Source organism: Triturus cristatus, chromosome 5_1 (assembly GCF_964204655.1).
Source record: "Triturus cristatus chromosome 5_1, aTriCri1.1, whole genome shotgun sequence".
Lineage (NCBI taxonomy): Eukaryota > Metazoa > Chordata > Amphibia > Caudata > Salamandridae > Triturus > Triturus cristatus.
In genome coordinates this window covers 496,041,770-496,060,685 of record NC_140587.1, presented here as the reverse complement: position 1 = coordinate 496,060,685, position 18,916 = coordinate 496,041,770, and the positions used below count along the sequence as shown (strand labels likewise).

The following is an 18,916-nucleotide window of genomic DNA, read 5'->3' as shown; positions in this document are numbered from 1 at the left end:
TTTCACAGCATAGCACAGCCTGACAGAACATAAACACCCTAATATATTACAGAATAACAGTGTGAGAAAACATAAACACCCTAATATAACACAGAATAACAGTGTGATAGAATACAAACCACCCTAATATAGCACAGAATAACAGTGTGATAGAACATAAACACCCTAATAAAACACAGAATAACTGTGACAGAACATAAACACCCTAATATAACACAGAATAACAGTGTGATAGAACATAAACATCCTAATATAACACAGAATAACAGTGTGACAGAACATAAATACCCTAATATAACACAGAATAACAGTGTGATAGAACATAAACACCCTAATATAACACAGAATAACAGTGTGACAAAACATAAACACCCTTATAAAACACAGAATAACTGTGACAGAACATAAACACCCTAATATAACACAGAATAACAGTGTGATAGAACATAAACATCCCAATATAACACAGAATAACAGTGTGACAGAACATAAATACCCTAATATAACACAGAATAACAGTGTGATAGAACATAAACACCCTAATATAACACAGAATAACAGTGTGATAGAACATAAACACCCTATTATAACACAGATTAACAGTGTGACAGAACATACACATCCTAATAAAACACAGAATAACAGTGTGACAGAACATAAATACCCTAATATAACACAGAATAACAGTGTGACAGAACATAAAGCAACAAACTGGAACATATCACAGGATAGCAATGCACAATACAACATAACACAGCACATCATAACATGATACTGCATTGTGCAACATACAAAATAACAAACCCTAAAATCACACAGCATGACACACCGTAATACAGCACACTGTACCTAATGCAGCATAGCACAGTATGTCACAGCATAACCCAATACATCGTAACATAAACAATAGCCCAGCATGACACAACTTAACACACCCTAACTTACACTGCATGGCACATCCTGATGCCACATAACACACCTACACATAACACTCCTCGAATGGATGCAAATGTGCTACTTTTTAGAATTCACAAATGTTGACAGCACTAGGTTTGGAAAGCTGCACCCGTCTCAGATTTCCAGGCATACTACTGGCAGTTAAACCCCAAAAATGTGATGGGGTGAATGCTTGCAGGTAGTCTAATCTCGAACCAGTGATCAGTCTTAAGGTGTGCACCCTTTCCCTCCCCCCTGAACCCCCGCTGTAACAGGTTTACCTGTGATACTGAACCGGCCTTCGGGGACAGCTTTGATGTAGATGTGCCTGCCCTCTGTCCAAGAGCAGAGAATTTGGTCATAGAGTTTGTGAGATAGTTTAACCTGACAATACTAATATTGTAGAATAAAAATAATATATGAAATGTCACACAGAGACTCAAGGATTACTTGTTTCCTCACAAAGTGAATCAGTGTTTAGCAAACATATCTGACCCATTGCTCTCAGTTTCAGGCCCAGATCAAGAATCGTCACAGGGTGGTCGAAGCTGCTGGTGACCGATAGTGGAGTTTTGTGGCGGGGTTTGCGACTCTTAAAGTGACGTGACATTGAAGGGCACGAGGAGTTGTCTGCACATCATGCTGGCCTGTGAATCGGAGGCAGTATTCTAGTTACAGTTTTCAGATAATGGTCCTACCTGCAGTTAGCCCACACTCAGCCCAGCTCCTTTAGTCCACTTTGGAAACTCGGAGGCCATTTTAGATGCACTGATTACGCCTCTCACACCTGTTCATAGAGATAAAGCTCTGGGAAGTGTCTGTTCTTTTATCGACCCCTCGAATGAGAGAAATTAATCGAATTGCTTAGAAGTGTTGTTGCTTAGCTTGAGCTAAAAATATCTTTCGTGAGACTTTCCTTCAAGTTGCTTTAATAAGGTCTGCATTTAATAAATTAATAAACTGAAGAACTGCGGTATCCATACAGTCCTGGCAATAATTCAGGGGACTGTACTCTAGGAAAATGCAGATGAATACTGCAAACATTAACCTAATTTTTGTGAAATGGAGCAATGTCTTCTTTTTTAGGGCTTTATTTAACATGCTTCCTATTCACCACCTCTATTGTTTAAGGGGACAGGCATATATTAATACAGGCAAGAAAATGTTATGCTTGGAAGAAAGGAACACATTTTTTACAGTACGTAAAACTAATTATTTTCAAGTACTGGCATCCTCCTGAAAGCTGAATATTGTTAACTATTTATAAACTGACTATAAAGCTATGACATGATTGGTGGGGGAGGGGGGTGGGGGTTGGGTGGGCTTCTTGGCTCCAGTAACATATGAAGATGGGTCTATTTTTGTTTTACCAACAAGTGCGTTGACAGCTTTTTCTCTAGTTCTAGCTGTGTCAGTGACAGTTGTACTGCTGGATTCTTCATTGCTTTGTGTTCTCATATGAAACCCTTTGGGTCTGAGATTTGTCTGGACCTGTCAGTTTTACGTAGTAAAGTGATGCGCTCACCTACCAAGACTATTCGCGTTCCGCTGGCAGAAAACAGAGTTAGTATGGACATTTATTTGAGATATTTTGCCAATGACAGCACCAGCACAACTGACTATAAAAATCCTACAAGTGTGAAAATTCAGAAGATACAAGGCCATCCAAAACTAAAAGAATGGAGTGGACAACTGGTATTAGCAATTTTTTACTATCTGTTCAATTAATAAACAACTTTTGTGCTCATCTCTAAATTAGACAAACAGTACCCCCATGTGGCATAAGTGCCCGTGTTGACAGTTACGTGCTGGATCAGAGCTCCAGACACCACCGGCTCAAAGTAAGCACTGTCTCTTTGGAAGAACTACAAATACCCCTCCAAGAGTAGTGGTGAACATTAACCGATGCCGTGAGTTTTGCACAATTATTTGACAAATTATGTATGGCGATGTGTGGAACATGTCTCAGATAAATGACAGTTGCTCTGTTATTGTTCTGTTAATATATATTTAACTATGGAATTAGGAGTCGAGAAATATAGTGTTATCACCTCCATTTTCAATTTCTGGGTTATAGTTTGATATGCTTTGGATCTGGGAAGATGTGCCAATGAATATTAATTAAAATAATTCCATAAAATAAAATGATGAGGCTAATAAAAGATATTTCCTTTTTAAAGAAAACTAATGTAAATACTTGGCCTCTTGTTTATTAACTGCTTGCAATTTGTAGTCTTCTGAACTAGGCCCCCAGCCCTTCTGATGTTACGCCCTGTGCTCAGTCACTCTGCAATGAGCGAATTGAAGTAACCTGTGCCCTCTCTTTATGTATGACTGTCAATGCCTCCCTCACAGGAAGACCGGTTTGGGCGGTAAATCTCCCCCTCCCCCCACCACCTCTTTACACATCAATTGATGGTCAATAAAGTCGACTTATCTTTATCATGTCTCTCTTCTGCTGAGCATCACTTTCCCTGTAGTTTTGTATCGTGTTAAGGGGAGGAATCGTAACAGTCATGAAACTTCTAGTCCCCATTTACCCTGAATTGTGGAGCCTGGAGCTGTTTGAAAGAAGTGGAAGAGGGGTTTAACCAAGCGCGTGGCCTTCATTTTTGTTTGACTCAATTCCCTCATCTAAGGATGTCTTACCAAGTCTGGAAAGCATAGCCCTGCATGGGTAAAGGAGATTGCCCTGCATCGTTTTGTATTTAAAGTCCCTTGAACAGTGACTTTTAAGGAGACGCAACATTTTAAACATTTTTCGAACATGTGATGGATTCAGTGCTACCTATCACAGGATCATGTGAATTACATTGCATGAATTTTTTAATAGGTGTGAAACTCACTCCTTAAATATTCACATACATGTCCTTTTCATGAACGCGCCTACTCTGTCTGGGAAACCTCTAAATACCATTCTTTGTCAGTAGTCGGGCCAAGTGGTTTCTATGATGTGTTTAGTCGTCACGTGCTCTAGTGTGACTTCCATTGCTTCTGAAACGCCATGTCTTCCTAACCTTTCGATTACATCTGATCTTAATAGGTGATATGTGTGGATTTACAGAGTTAGGTACATCCCAAAATGTGTGTTTTTGTGTAATGAAGTGTGTCTGCGACTCAGTTGTTTTCGTAGGAAATGAAATATGGATTTCCAACGCAAGTAGTTCTATGTAGACTTCCAGAGCTTTATATGTAAAAGAACCAGTGCTGGTGCCCAAAGCTCTGCTTAGAGGGCTGCGTCGGTGAAATTAAATGTCGAAATGCATCCTCAACCCATCACCAGACACTGTCTGCACTTTATCTTACTATTGCTGGTCCCTGCTTTCTCCCTTTATGTTGGTTTTTCCTCTTTCTCTTCCTTCTTTTTTTCCCTTTTGTGTGTTTTTCCCTCTCTTGCTTTCTTTGAATATCAGATGAGCAGAGGCGTAGCTAGGTCAGTGATCTTTGGTTGGTGTGAATCTCTAATTTTCCGTCTAAATAAGCAGAGGTGAATGAGTGAAAAAGACCATGGTGCAGGATGGACTGATCTCATGAGAAGGACAGTCAGTACTCATTTGCATTAGGTGGGCCTCTGGGGCTGATTTAGAGTTTGGCAGACAGGTACTCTATTGCAACAGAGATGGAGAACCCTTCCTGCTAAACTCAAGGTCCTACCAGCCGATTTTGAGTCAGGTGGACACTCAAGTTTCATGCCTGCAGAGTAAAATTTGAGACTGGACAGTTGAATGGCACTTTTTTTCTGTCCGTTCATCACTGCCAGATATCTCCTGGCCATGAGGGACAGTAAAAAAAAGTAAACTCCCATGGTGGGGGTGGCGACTGTTTTTGAAAAATAAAAAACGTGGAAAAGTTTGACGGCCAGCTGTCATCTTTGATGGAGCTGTTGGTCAAACTTTTCCTACATTGACAGGAACCCCCATAATGGCAGATCGTTCCAATGCAGAGATTTCTGTGGGGCCTACAGACATCTCTAAATTTAGTGGGCAGAGTGAAAAATCGTTTGCAATGTAAAATCATCCACCACCCAGTCTGCCTTTAATGCATCTGCCAAAGTCTTTATCAGGCCCTCTCTCCAGAGTGGCACAGTGGGCGAAAAATGATGGTTTGATATGCTACTCTGAGGGACTGCTGGTGACTAGACTATTTTCCAAACCTAGTACTGCCAATATTTGTGCACTCTAAAAAGTAGTATATATGCATTAATTTGAGGAGTACGTCTAAGGCTGCATATTTGTTACTTTTTTGCTGTACTGGTCACTATATATTTAAGTTCCTGATCTAAAAATTGATTCATTTTAAACCTCTCCCTGAAATCAAGATGACAAGAAAAACCAGCACAGACATAGCAGACCCAACCCAGGGCCCCCACACCCAAGTACCAAGTCAAGAATGCATTTATTTGAGGGATGTCACGCCAACCACACTACATGGCTTTCTCATCTCCAAAATAAACAGAATATAGCTTGTGCTTTGTCCATACTTTATCCACTTTTGTTAGTGGCCTGCATTCTCCCAAATACACTCATTACACCAGGTGTACTTCCCCTCCTAAGCCAACTATGAAAACACCCTCTCCATCCCAATCGACAATAGAACTCAGAGGCGTAGCCAGAGTTTTTGCCATCCAGGGCAGTCCCTGAGCTTGCTGTCTGGTGACGGCCAGTTGAGGTAAGAGGAGGGGAGTCAACAGATGACGACGAGGGAAAATAACATTTAAAAAAAAAAGAAAATCACGACTTGCACTCGCCGAAATTGCGTACGCAAGGTGAGCAATTTCGGGGAGCACAAGGTAAGTGGGTTTCTTTCTTTTTATTGTAGTGAAGTGCTGGTTGTAGTGACGTGTTGCGGCCCCCAAATAAGTGCCGTCCGGCGGGGACCGACTCTCTGCCCCCCTCACAACTACGCCACTGATAGAATCACGATACTTGGCAATCAGCAACACTCCCTCACCACCTTCAAAATATCCCTCTTTCACTCTTGCTAGAAAATGACGCTGCCCTCTCTTCTCTCCAGCAGAGAGAAGGTGTCACATGGCCAGCAGCTCTGTAATAGTCTCTCTGCTGCATGGCTCAGAATTCTCTGTCAATAGGACCTTGCACAGCCCATCCTAACAGGTGAGGCAGTGATTAGCATCCCCCATCTCAGTTGAGTTTGCAGTGGGAGAGGGAATGGACTGTAAAACTGCTTTCCATCATCTTCCATGGTCTCTGGGGGGGTGTGTGGGGGTGGGCGCGGGTAAGGCGACAGACTTGCAACCACCTTGTTCTGATCTCTAGGCAGAGAATACAACTCCTGTTTTACTTCTCTGATATCAGAGCAATGCATAACTGGGCTTCAGAAATATGGTTCTTTCTAATGGCTTATTATGCCAGCAATAAATATTGAAATTCTTCAATGCTCAGCACTCACAGGGTTAAACACAGTTTGAAATAGTTCAAAGCTTTCACCAACACATAGATTTACATGGACATATCTTAGGGGTGGGTTTTGAATGAGGCCAGCAGTGGCGTAGTGACTCTTCTATGGGTCCTAGTCAGCCACGGCCTGTGCAGGTAAGAGCAGAGGGGCTGGGTTGGGGGGGGGATTCGATAGACGACCAAGAGGGAAAATTAAATAAATAATTAATTTCCCCTCGCCGCTGTCCCTTCTCCCAGCCACGCGCTCTTACCTGCACGGGCCGCGGCTGGTCCTAGTGCAAGCAGGGAGAATGGTCCTCCTGAATGCTGTTTGGGTAGTGAAGGATATTAAAGTGGTACAATAATAATAACATTAATACCGGCATTTTTAAAGCGTGCAGCTACCTCAGTTGAGGTGTCCCGGCGCTAGGGGCCATCGGGAAGATTAAGCGAGCTATTGCCCAGAGTCACAAGGTGCTGCGCTAACCTGCCGCCAGCACCGGGGATCAAACCGTGAGCCCCTATGTTCGGGAGTCAGCCAGCCTGGCCGCTGCACCACATCTCTTCCTCCTCATATACAATAAACATGTATAAGTGGGCCACCCACACCAATGGGCGCTGGTTCTACCTCATCTGCTGCCCTTTTGGCAGCTTTGCATCTAGAGAAGAACACCAGGAAAAGAAATCTAGCTTTGCATTGACAGAGAAAATCACACTCATTTGCAATCCCTAATGTAACATTTTCACAAAGGATATGCTCTTAATTTCATAGGACTGTTCTGAAGGAAGAAGCCGACTGTTCAACACAATTTTAAAACTGGTATTAATTCTCCAGAAGTTACTCCTCTGCAAAGTATTCAACCAGGGAACTTTTATTACACTTGTGAAGATGACAGATTTGTGTGATTCTTTTAACTGTCCAAGGTTGACTTGAGATTCTCTCTCTCACTTTTTTTTAGCACATTGAAGGGAGGAAGACTCTGGCATCTGTAGCATCAGCTGAATTAAAGGTAACTTCTTTTTTATGCATATCAAATGAGTTCCCAACAGCGAGCAATTGAGAATATGTTTGCAGTCATTTCTGATGTGGGACGTTGCATCTGCACATGGCATTAATGGGCTGTGAGCTGCACTACATCAATATGACAGCTTCCCGCGCCTGGTGATGGGTACCGCACTATGTCTCATAGTGCAGTTAATAGATACGCTTCATCATCCCAGAGACCAACTTGCCTCCGTTTTATCATGATGTCATCTAATGTTTCACATTGAAAGAACCCTAATATTACAATGAGAAGATTATGAAAAATGAAATTTAATATTTTCATTTTGACTACTGCACTCATCATAGTCAAACTATTCGTGTTTCTGGCAACTGCCCTAGTCAGAAAGTGTATGGTGTACCTATGGGTCTAAATATTTTAACACTGGGACAAAAGTGTGACTTTGTTATTTGTGATGTCAATATAGTGGCTTGGAAAGGTTGTAACAGTTTCTCCCATTACCTACACTGCGTTCCTTTTGCTGAAAACCCTACATGTGTATGCCCCTACATGCACCCTAATTGCACCACAATTATGACGAGATGCATCTCAGCATGGATGGATGAGGCAGTCTGTGGCAAACTTTACAAGCCTCTCACCGGAGTAACTGAGAACAGTCCTGTACTTTTAACAAAAAGTTTCAAATTCTAATACTTCACAGAATGTTAATGAACTTAATTATATGTTTTCCATTCTGAAGTACTTTTTATTAATTGACAAGATTTCATTTTGTGGTTTGTAGCTTACAACGGAGTTTGACCTGTATTGAGCACATAAAAATATCTGAAATTGCAGAAACCTAATATGAGATTGCACCAGCCACTGGATGATAACAAGCATTAGAATATATGTTTCAATGTTTTCTCATTGCAGTTGTGGCTAAATTGTTTGTAATAACATAGGTTTATACAGAAGTCAAACTGTGCAGGAAAATTAGTATCAGTATAGCAAAGGAATGTGAAAAATGTGCCCCGAAGTCTTCAATAGGTTCAGTTTTCAGGGCTGCAAAAAAGAAGGACTTCAGTTATCAATTTGGCAGTACCCCTGTGAGGGGATCCAGTTATAGACATCCTATTAGCAAATCTTTCGGCTTTGATTTGTACATTTTTGCTTCATGTCTCTCTATATATTTTAATATATATATATAAAAAAAAGTTTATTTAGAAAATTAGCGATCTGCTCAAAAAACTATTACCGATGTGGCAGAAAGAACTACCTAAGCTATTAACTGGTAACACTGCAATGGGGAAGAATAAAGTCAAAACAAATTGTTACAATAACGAGAAAAAAAAACATTACTAAAATTAATAAAATTGACAGGTAAAACAAGGGATAAACAAAATCAGAAATATGTTTGCATGAGAAATATGTGTGCCTTAGCATGTGAGTCATCAACATGGGATTGCCACATTCTTATTTGCACAGTTTAAAGTAACATTTGAAAGACTATTAACTCAAAAGTCATACAGGAGGACTGGGAGCTGATGCAGAATGGTGTGGAAGCAGCAAACTCATTGAGGGTACGAACCACGGACTGTGTTTTCTCAATAATTAATGATGATCTAAAGGAAGCCACTGGGGAAGGAGCGACCGAATCTGCTGAGAACAGTTATTTTGCACAGTTGCCCAGATTGTAAAATGTGTGGACCACCATGTGGGCAGCTGGACAGTTAGCTCGAATATTGTGCCCAAACAATGTATGGTCTGGCAGTGGGGATTGGGCGAGAGCGGACTACCATCAATGGCTGGTGGAAATCTTACTATTCCCTCATATCACTGGTAATCTATTTGCTATGTGATGCAGGGAACAGAGATGTGTAATCTCTGGAATCTATTCAAGAAACATGGGACTCCCTGCTCCAATAAGGTTACTGGGGCAGGGAACCATTCTCAATAGACACCAGAACCCACGTCAACCTTTCAATTAACATTTTCTTGGAAACATCTCTCAGAAATGCACAAAAGCATGTACGTAACAGGATTGTGATAATTATTTCAATCCTTTATTATACAGTATACAAATCTATTTTGTTGTATGTCATCTTTTTTTGTCAAATGTTATTATTTTTTAACTGGACTATACATTGTCATTGTTTTGGGCACATGTTGCAATGAATACAAAATATAAATTGATAAAATAACATAGCATTTGCTCTCATTCACAACCATACACACTGCATACAACTCATACATACATACAGTTGTTGAAAAATATTTTCTGTAACAACAAAGGTCTTAATTGTATTCTATAAAATCACGAATGAGTTTATATTCAACTTCAAAATCACATGTTTATCTTGCTTTATACATATTTAAATATATCGTTTACAAATCATTCATCTTATTTATTCAGAAATGTGGCTAAAATGTTGTGCTTTCAATGTGCGCTTCGTCTTGAAAAGCTTGCCTTGGGAACACCGCATTCTCAAGACCACAAAATGTTTCCAGAATCTGCAGAAACATTACATACAGTCTTGCTGTATATTTCATAATGCATAAAATATCTAACAAATAATAGTCTATGAGGAAACCTCTATTCCAAAAACCTTCACCATAAGGAGACAACTTTTCACTACTCGGGCGACCACAAGAAGAGAAAAACTCTGCCACCAGGCAAAGGTTAAGGGTATATCGGGATAGTGGTTTCCTTGTAGACTCTATTATTTGTCAGTTATTTTATGCATCTCTGAAATTTATCAAAAGATGTACGTGAAGATTTGGGGAGACTTTTTCTTGACAGTATTAAATTTAACTAAACCAATTTTTTTTAATCATCATCAAAGACTTTATTCGTTTTATAGCAAAACAAAGCATTAGTTGTTACATTACATTTTACATTTAAAAAAGTATAATCAGAAAAAATTCATGATGAAACTATAACAGTAAAATAGATCACAAATAGGAGCTTGCAGTGTGTCTACATGATTGTGTTCTAATGACAAGCCTGTCATAAAGGACTCCATATTCCTAGCTACCAGGTTGCTTATAAAACTAGAAGGATCAATCCAAGCCCATTTCCCTTTTTTTCCATTCAGCCCTGATGGGATAATATTCGCAATTATACCTGTGTTGGAGATCAAATGTAAACTAATCCGTAAATTTAGGATTACCGGATTGTTATCGCTAATGCCGTTTACTTCCACCTGTGCACCCAATAAAATAATTCTATCACTATCCAAAGTGAGAAATTGATCAATATTGCTATTACAGCCACACACCTATATTGAAAAGGAAAGGTCATTCAGCTATATTAAAATTCCCAGGCCAAACTATGTGAAAATCTTTGCTCTGTCGATCAAAAAATAATCCAAATCTGTTTCAAGGGCTTTCATCACACTTACCCTCGTGTGGTCAAAGACATTGTTATAAAAGTCAATTATTATACCTTCAGAAGTAAGCAACATAAATTGGTAATAGGGTGACAGTAAAACGTCTTTTTGATTTTAAATGCAATTCTAATAAAAAACTAACACAAAGAGGCCACCTTTAGCCCTGCCCCTAGTCGAACTTGTAGCTGCCATACAGTAAGATGCAAACCCGTCAAAGCCTATTGGATTTGTAAGCCAAGTCTCTTCAATACATACAATCAGCGCTTTTTTTTAACATAATTATCCCAGTCCTCAGGGGTTGTTTTGTTGGCCAGACCAGCAATACTCCATGATACAATCCTTACTTCAGATGGATCTTGATCATTGAAAGTAAGAGACACTTTTCCTGGGTATGTATGTCTTTTATTTATAGGTGGTGAGCAATGGGCTATTAATGATGTCACTGTGGTTGCATCCTCTGTTATTACAGTCTCAGTGCCATCAGGGTATATAAGTCAATCCAACTCCTCCACACCATCTAGAGCTGCAAAACGGTTGTTAGTAGGGCTAGAGAATCTCCGAGCCGGTACTATCGTTGTTTCTACGAGGGGCCGTTGTCTTGGTATTTGTGCCAGAGAGTTAGGTCGATAAAAATATCCCAATGGTACGGCTTTTATGTTGCTCTTAAGGCACCAATTTGAAGGATACATATTCTGGAGTGACTGATGGATATTCCTAACTATAAAGGGGTTTCTAAAATTCAGCACAATACAATTCTCTTTCACAGTTTTTGGGGAGTTTCCAATCCACCCGACTCTCCTCATCAAGATGTCCTTGAATAAGGCATTTGCGTCAGGTACTCGTTGTGCTATCAAATGGACTGCCTTATTCTTAAGATCCCCCCAGGATTCCTTTGTCATGGGTCTCAAGCCGGGGACCCCAGTTTGGTGCGGCCTCTGGCGGAAGGTGTAATGTGTCCTTAGAGTACTGAATATTTAAATCTTTACTCCTATTCAGTCCCTGGCTTGGAGACCTCCCCTTACTGTTAATGGGGTTTCCTGGCTGTTCATTGGTGGTATAATTTAAAGTGGAAATTATATACTCTCTCTCAGATTGAGCTGGTGTTTTTGGGGAGCCTGGTTAAAATCAACCTGCTGTATGTTTGGGCCAGACATTATCCTTAACATCTCCTTGTCTTGGCCAATTGGTTGTCTAACTGGTAGGCCCGTTTGATTCTCGATTAGTTTCAGTGCCTTTTTGAATTTAGTTTCCAAGTGATCCAATTTATTGGTTAGCACTTCTAAAGCCTGCTTCACCATTGCTTCTACACTTTTGATTTGTTTACTCAGGGCTTGAATGCGAGAAAAGCTGTCCATTGAGATAACCTCATGTGATCTAGGATGTTTATTAGGCCCCCTTTTCTTTTTAGATGGAGGGGACTTGTTGAATGAGAAAAATGACCAATAGGGGGCGGTACGGCATTTGATATACATGGATTCAAATTTGGTGCAGGCTCAACTGCAGTATTCATAATTTCCGGCCTGCCTAGCTCAGGTGCTTCTATTTTGGCAAGGACTTCTAGGCTCGCCCGCTGTGTGTACATCAGCCTTTCCTCTACATCCAGAATCTCTTGATTGATCCTTGACATAGTTCATGTTAAATAACTTGTAATAGAGCTTGTGGTGATTGAATTGCCTTCCTTTGGGCCTAAGTTTGTTGTTATTTGTCTCTTACCCATGATTAACACATCCAGAAATGATAGAACTCAAGCAGGCACACTTATATCTCAGGGCTCCAGATGAAAAGGGAATGGCCCAGCCCAGCCTCCTTCGGCCACGGATGGGCACAGATGGGCCTGCCTTTGGTCCGGGCTTAGCCCACGTGTGTCCTGCACGGTGGGAAATGAGGCAGAGCTTTATAGCGTGGTGTCCAGCCCCCAGTGGTGATTGCCAACACCTCCTAGTGCTAGGTAATCTGAGGATTGGAGTCCCCCCTGCAGCCACACAGAAACAGTGCCCTCCGAATTTAGTAAAGAGAGGACATTCTGCCACGAGGGTCAGACTGAAAGCTAATCTTCTCAGAAGTGGACATATTTGAGGTAACGTTTGACCACTGTTGTGAGGTAAACCATCCAGTGATGATGTCTGTTTGTTGATATTTTAAAAGTGTTTTATACTTTCTTTATGTTTTTTATTATTTGTTTGGAACATGTGCTTCTCATTTAGTTAACAATTTGATAAAGTTGCAAATTTGCTCTGATTTATTGAATTACATGTACAGATGCATACTAGGTGTATGAACACTTCACTGGACAAAAACCCATATCAGCTATTTTGGGAATACTGTTCATGTTAAGCGGATGCAGATTTGGCAGGTGTAATAGAGGATGCTCTGTGAATATATTCCGTGCTTTAAGTCGAGGAAAAAGCTGAGGGATCTTTAAAAGGGGCATGGCCAAAGAACTATAACTAGGAATATTTTCAAAGAAGCATGGCCCATATATTTATAGGCGTGGCTTAAACATGTAAACGAAACTGTTGTGCTTCACAAAACATGCCTACTGACTAATATCTGTGTGCCTGTCTCACACAAGAACAAGCACATTTATCTAAAACAAAACAGAGGTCTTAGGCTTGCCAATGCTTGTTAGATGTATTAGATAAATAACAGCTATGATTTTGTTGTGATTAATTTGTATTGAAAATATTTCATTTCTGAAAATATGAGACTGTGAGTTAAACGTTCCTAAATTCTGTGGAAAGGTTAGTGGTCTCCATAGTATCTCAGGCTCTCCAGTTCTCCACTTCAAACAGCTTTCTTCTGCAGCCTCTCACTTTGGAATACACTTATTCCTTTTCTCCCCACATCTTTCTGAAATCCTCTATTTGCATATCTCATATTTTTCCACAGTTACCATTGGCATATAGGGGATTGTTGCTCTGTGCACTTTGCAGTGAGACAAAGGACTGGGTGTGCTTGGAGTCTGCACACCTCTGAGATCCACTGACAGGTACTGTGTGGAATTCACAATTCCATCAACCTCAACTTGAATGCTGTCAACTGTTTGATGTCATAAACACCCACTCACTACCTGAACTCACCCGGATGCCTGGTGGCAACTCACTTCAAAGTATGCACTATATGAGAGTCATATGTTGCGTGATAAACTACAGGAACGTGATCTTGTAAAAAAAGCAAAGAGTCTTGGGGAAAGCAAGATGAAGTAAAGCATGTGAAATGTAAAAGGGGACAGCTTTGCTGCTATGGATTGCCTTAAGGACTTCTGCAGTCATTAATGAGAAATCGATCAACCTTTTCACTAGCAGACTTAAGGACATGAGTAAGGACCTGTTTCAAAGTTCATTTTAATTACTGCTGAGTCTGGAACACTGCAGGACCAAGCCCACTCAAAGCACTGAAAATATTTGTAAGGTAGTGAACATCTCCGTAATTTGCACTGGTTGCAGTTAAAAGGTAGGGTCTTGTTCAAGGCTTTAGTGACGGCCCATGCGGCACTATACGAATACGGCCCAATGTACCTGAGGAAACGTTTTTCGTTCTATGTCCCGGGCAGACACTTGCGTTCCTCGAACTTGTGCCTGGCCTCTTTACCCAAAATTCGTCTGAAAAGAAGGGGTGGCAGCTCATTGTCTTATCTGGCGGCTAAGTCATGGAACTCCCTCCCCCCGGAGCTCCGGAGCCTTCAAAACCCCGCTCAGTTCAGGAAAAAACTTAAAACTTTCCAATTCCATGAAGCCTGTTTTCCTTCTTTTTCACTGTTCTCTTTTGCTGGGTCGTGCCAGAACACTCTTCTGAGTAGCCATGCACATTATAAATCACCAATAACATAACATACCATTACATATCCCCAGGCTGATCAATATGTATTTGTAATGAATGGTCAACTCCTCAATAAAGAATTAAAGTTTTTGAAAAAATGCTTCAACTTGCAATGGGGGTCAGGCTGAGTTAAAAAAGAAAAGTTATAAAAATGGTAATGCATGCTCTCCTTTCAAAATTAGGCATTGATGATGAACCAATTCAAGACTGACTATTATACCCATAAATTACAGTGCACTTGACTTGTCAGGCAGCATTTCTTTACTTGTTTAGGAGGTTCACGTTACTATACCTTAATTCCATGCTGAACTTCCAAACCATAAAATTGATGAAGTGATCACTTTTTCGCTATTGAAAAAGATAATATACTCACTGTAGAGAACTGTAAGCAAACTGAAGTTGACAGACTTTATATCCTAACAGGGTTGACGCAACTTTTTCTCTTTGCGATGTTTATTAGAGAAAAGTACGGTGGAGTACCAATAACAACTGTGATAGCATGACCTTTAGCGATTTACACCTATGCTGATAAGTTATGTATGAATCATTGTTCTTCCAAAGTCTTTCAAGTTAGATTTACTTGATTTCTCTCTATTTGCTTGCTTTTGGGCTGGATCTTCTCATTTCTAAGGTGTTTTAGTATATGCTAACAGGATCTTCCCGATGTTTTACTCTTTGAACACTCTTGCACTTTAATTTAACATTTTCATTTCTAGTTGCTTGATCCGCATCTTTCATGAAACCGATTGTAGTATTTTGATGATGGGTGGCCAAGTCTTGTAGAAACGTGATAAAAGAAACATAACTAAACAGACAGAGACACACTATAGTAACCCAAAACAGTCATACATATCTAAAGCCCGGACTTACACATACACATTTTGGGCATTCACGGCTATTTCCTGATTCAGCCAAGTAGAAGCTAACAATAGAGAAACATTTTTCCAGCGCCCTATCCAAATTCACCAGTAAATTGTTAGGGTAACTGTTAATTTTCTATTTTTCCTTTGTGTTTACATGGAAAATCAGTTCCACCCTACATTTCTATAATAGCAGGCATTGACAAAAGTTTGTCATCGCTATTTGCTTTGCCTTGCAAGATGCTTTGGAAATACACCTGGCAAAGTCTATAGTAGTGACTGGCCATCTTGAAAGTCTATTTGTTATACGTTAGGATTTCGACCATGTTGCATGATGCAACTTGTAATGATGCAATTCAGTCACCAAATTGAAAGTATAGAAAATAATGTTTTCTTACATTCAGGACTACCGCCATGTGACATGATGCAAAGTGACATCACATGATGATGTGGTCTATCTGAAAGTGTATGAAATGTGAATTCTAGACTTTCAAGATGGTCATCAGGTTGCTTGTTGATGCAACGTTACAGCCTTCTTGAAAGTATACTAAAATAACTTTTCTATATTTTGAAAATGATCCGGCATCACTTTTGGATTTGCTGGTGCACTTTTAAAAGCATCTGCAAATCCAAGAAGGGTAGAGGAGGGGAGTAAAAGGCTGAGAGGGGAGAGCATGGTGGAGAGAGAAGTGGAAGAGGGACAAAGAACTTAACACCAACCCCCAGCAGATCATGGTTTCTGATATAGAGAAAAACAACATGACTGAGGTGAGAAAATTGAGAGTAGAGGAGGTTGGGGAGTGAGGGTAAGCACACTCATGCTTAAAACAAAATAAAAAAACAAAGATCTGGAGGAAAGAGCAGGTCATGGGGTGGGACGACAGAGGGGAGAGGGAGCTGGGGAACGAGGAAAAGAGCAGAAGCATGCTCGATGACTAGAGAGCGAGGAGCAGAACCTGCACACCCATGGAGTGCTAAATTAGAAGTGAAAGCAAATACATTTAAAAAATGGTGATGTAATCTGTAGAAGGATACAACCCAGCCAATCAAAAGCAAGCATAGAGAGAAAATGCTCCTGGACTTGTAAAAAGAGAAGACTAGGCAGGAAAGCCATCATCAAAGAGCAGGGAGACATGATAGACAATAAAGGCATAATTTCATTGTTGAAGGACTGATCCAGGTCCCTCTCTATGTATAGCTTATGCAATGCTGTCTGCAAAAGACTGCTCTCTGTAGTGAGACCGCAAAAATGGCCCCTTTTGAATATTTTGAATTAACACTTACAGTTGTGTTATCCATGCATACCATTACACATCCACAGAAGGGTTGGAAAGGCGTTGCAACTGCTCGTGGAAATCCACAGGGCTATGTTTTGTGGGTGCTAACACCATTTGCCCTCTTCCAAAGCTTTACCAGCAGTAAAAGCCACACAAGTTGCAGACTGTCGGAGTTGTGACTGTGCAGGTAAAAAAATCTGATGACGACAACTTTGAGTCCTATCTTGATTCTCCATCACAGCTTGAATAACTGGTTGAATTTTGCCGTTTTGTAATACAATTTGAAACAATATTAATGGTCTAAAGGACCACATTTTTGGTTGAATTTTGCCATTTTGCAATACAATTTGAAACAATATTAATGGTCTAAAGGACCACATTTTTACCTTTGAGAGATTTGAGCTAACAGTGACGTAAGATTAAAGTAAAGTATTTTGAGAGAGGTCGTATTTTCTTATTACCTGCTATGAAAAACAAATAGCCTGCTAGAAAACACACCAGAGCAAACTTCCTTTCGCCTTACTGATGAACCTGAACTTATGAGAGGAAGGTGAAGAAGGCCTGGCTCATCACGTCTTCCAAACCCCGGAAGCCATCTCTGCCCACCTTTCGGGTCTGTCGCACTCGGTCTCAGTTCAGTTTTCTAAACCGATGTGACATCTGGTTGGGCATATTGCTCTGCTGTTATAGCTGCCAAAGCACCACAGTTGAAGCAAAGGTATAATCAACACCATTTGTGTTGCTCACACATGAACATCATTGACACATTAGCGCTTTCCAGGTGAGCTGTATGTATTTATTGGTTGGTTTACTGGCGATTTCTCACACCACTTGAGACACCATAATTGGGGGAGGGCGTACATAACGTGTAATAAGAGAATGGTAGGGAAATAGCATTTTTTCAGCTTCAAATTCAAGACAGATTTTCTGCTTCATGATTTTTAGTTCTGTAGGGCTGTGAGAAAGAGCACGGTTCATAGCTCTTTCAGGAGTTAAAGGTGGATAGAATGTATTTGCCAGAGGAAGCGAATGAAAAAGTTGTAAACAAATCAGTATCATGCCACAGGACTAGTTATATGAAAGCCATGAATCTACAGTGTTTGTTTTGTCATTAGCTATGAAACTTTAAGGATACTTATAGTCAAAAGTCGATGTTCTGAAAAAGACATGGGTCAGCATTCCTGAATACTACTGTTAGGGTACACAATATGGGTTAGCTGGCTTCACATACTGATATATATATTTCTCACAGAAAAATACAAAGGTTAAAACTTAGTTATAAGTAGCAGGCCTCGTTACACACTCTTTTCAGCTCGCTAACCAGAGAACACTAAATAGAACTCTCCACTCTACCATGCACTCTTTTTGACAAATAATCTCATTTCAGAAGGTGTAAGTGTTGTAATGAATGCTATGATTTCACATGCTAGAAGTGATTTAGTATGCAAAGGTATAAACAGTGCATGGAAAAGGCATGAGTTATAGTTAATGTAGTGTCTCGACTGATGTTACAAGACTGTGTTTGGAGGCGGGCAACTTATAGCAATTTGAAGGTGGTGCGTAAATTATAAATTGAAGTTATAATTATAACTTTACAGTATGGATTGTTTGTGTATTCTAAATTGGGTTATATAGAAGGAATACAAAAGGTGTTTTTAACTATAAATTATCCTTAACCTTTTTGGGTTTTTTCATTGTATGTTGATGGTTTTTATTTTTAAATAAATATGTTTCAAATCGCAGTGTGGAGTGTCATTGGTTTGAGTGTTGTAAAGGAGAGTACAGTACATTACATTGAAGGAGAGTGTCATAGAGTCTAGTGTCGTAGAATAGCGTTTTGTAGAGTGGAGTTGAATAGAACTGAGTGATGCAGCCTACAGCAGAGTAAAGTGTAATACGATTCAAGTATCCTAGAGTGACGGAGAGTCTTGCACAGTGTACTGTTATGCAGTGGAGTATCATTATTTGTGAGTACACAGTGCATGGTAGCGTGGTGAGTTATAGTTAGTGTTGTCTGGCTAGCAAGCTGAAAAGTGTGTTACTCAGTCCACTAAGTATAATAATTTGAAGGTGGTGGATAAATTGTCAATCAAAGTTATAACTATAACTTTAGAATTTTTAAAGTTTGTGGAGTATAAACTGGGTTTGTATAGGAAAAATCAGTTTTCATAACTCTGACTAAGCTTTAACTTTTGGGTTTTTTCCATTGAATTCGATGTTTTCTTTTTCTTAATAAAAATGTGTTTCAAATTGTAG

General features: G+C 40.0%; 1 protein-coding gene across 5 annotated transcripts in view; it reads left to right on the top strand.

The window, feature by feature from the left end:
- The window catches only part of RALYL (RALY RNA binding protein like), a 1,712,955-nt gene that overhangs the window by 306,052 nt on the left and 1,387,987 nt on the right, over window positions 1-18,916 (top strand). For all 5 annotated transcript variants that reach the window (XM_085605346.1, XM_085605349.1, XM_085605348.1 and 2 more), the window contains one exon: window positions 7,292-7,342. The gene's annotated coding sequence lies outside the window, so the exon portion shown is untranslated. The remainder of the gene's footprint in view (window positions 1-7,291; window positions 7,343-18,916) is intronic.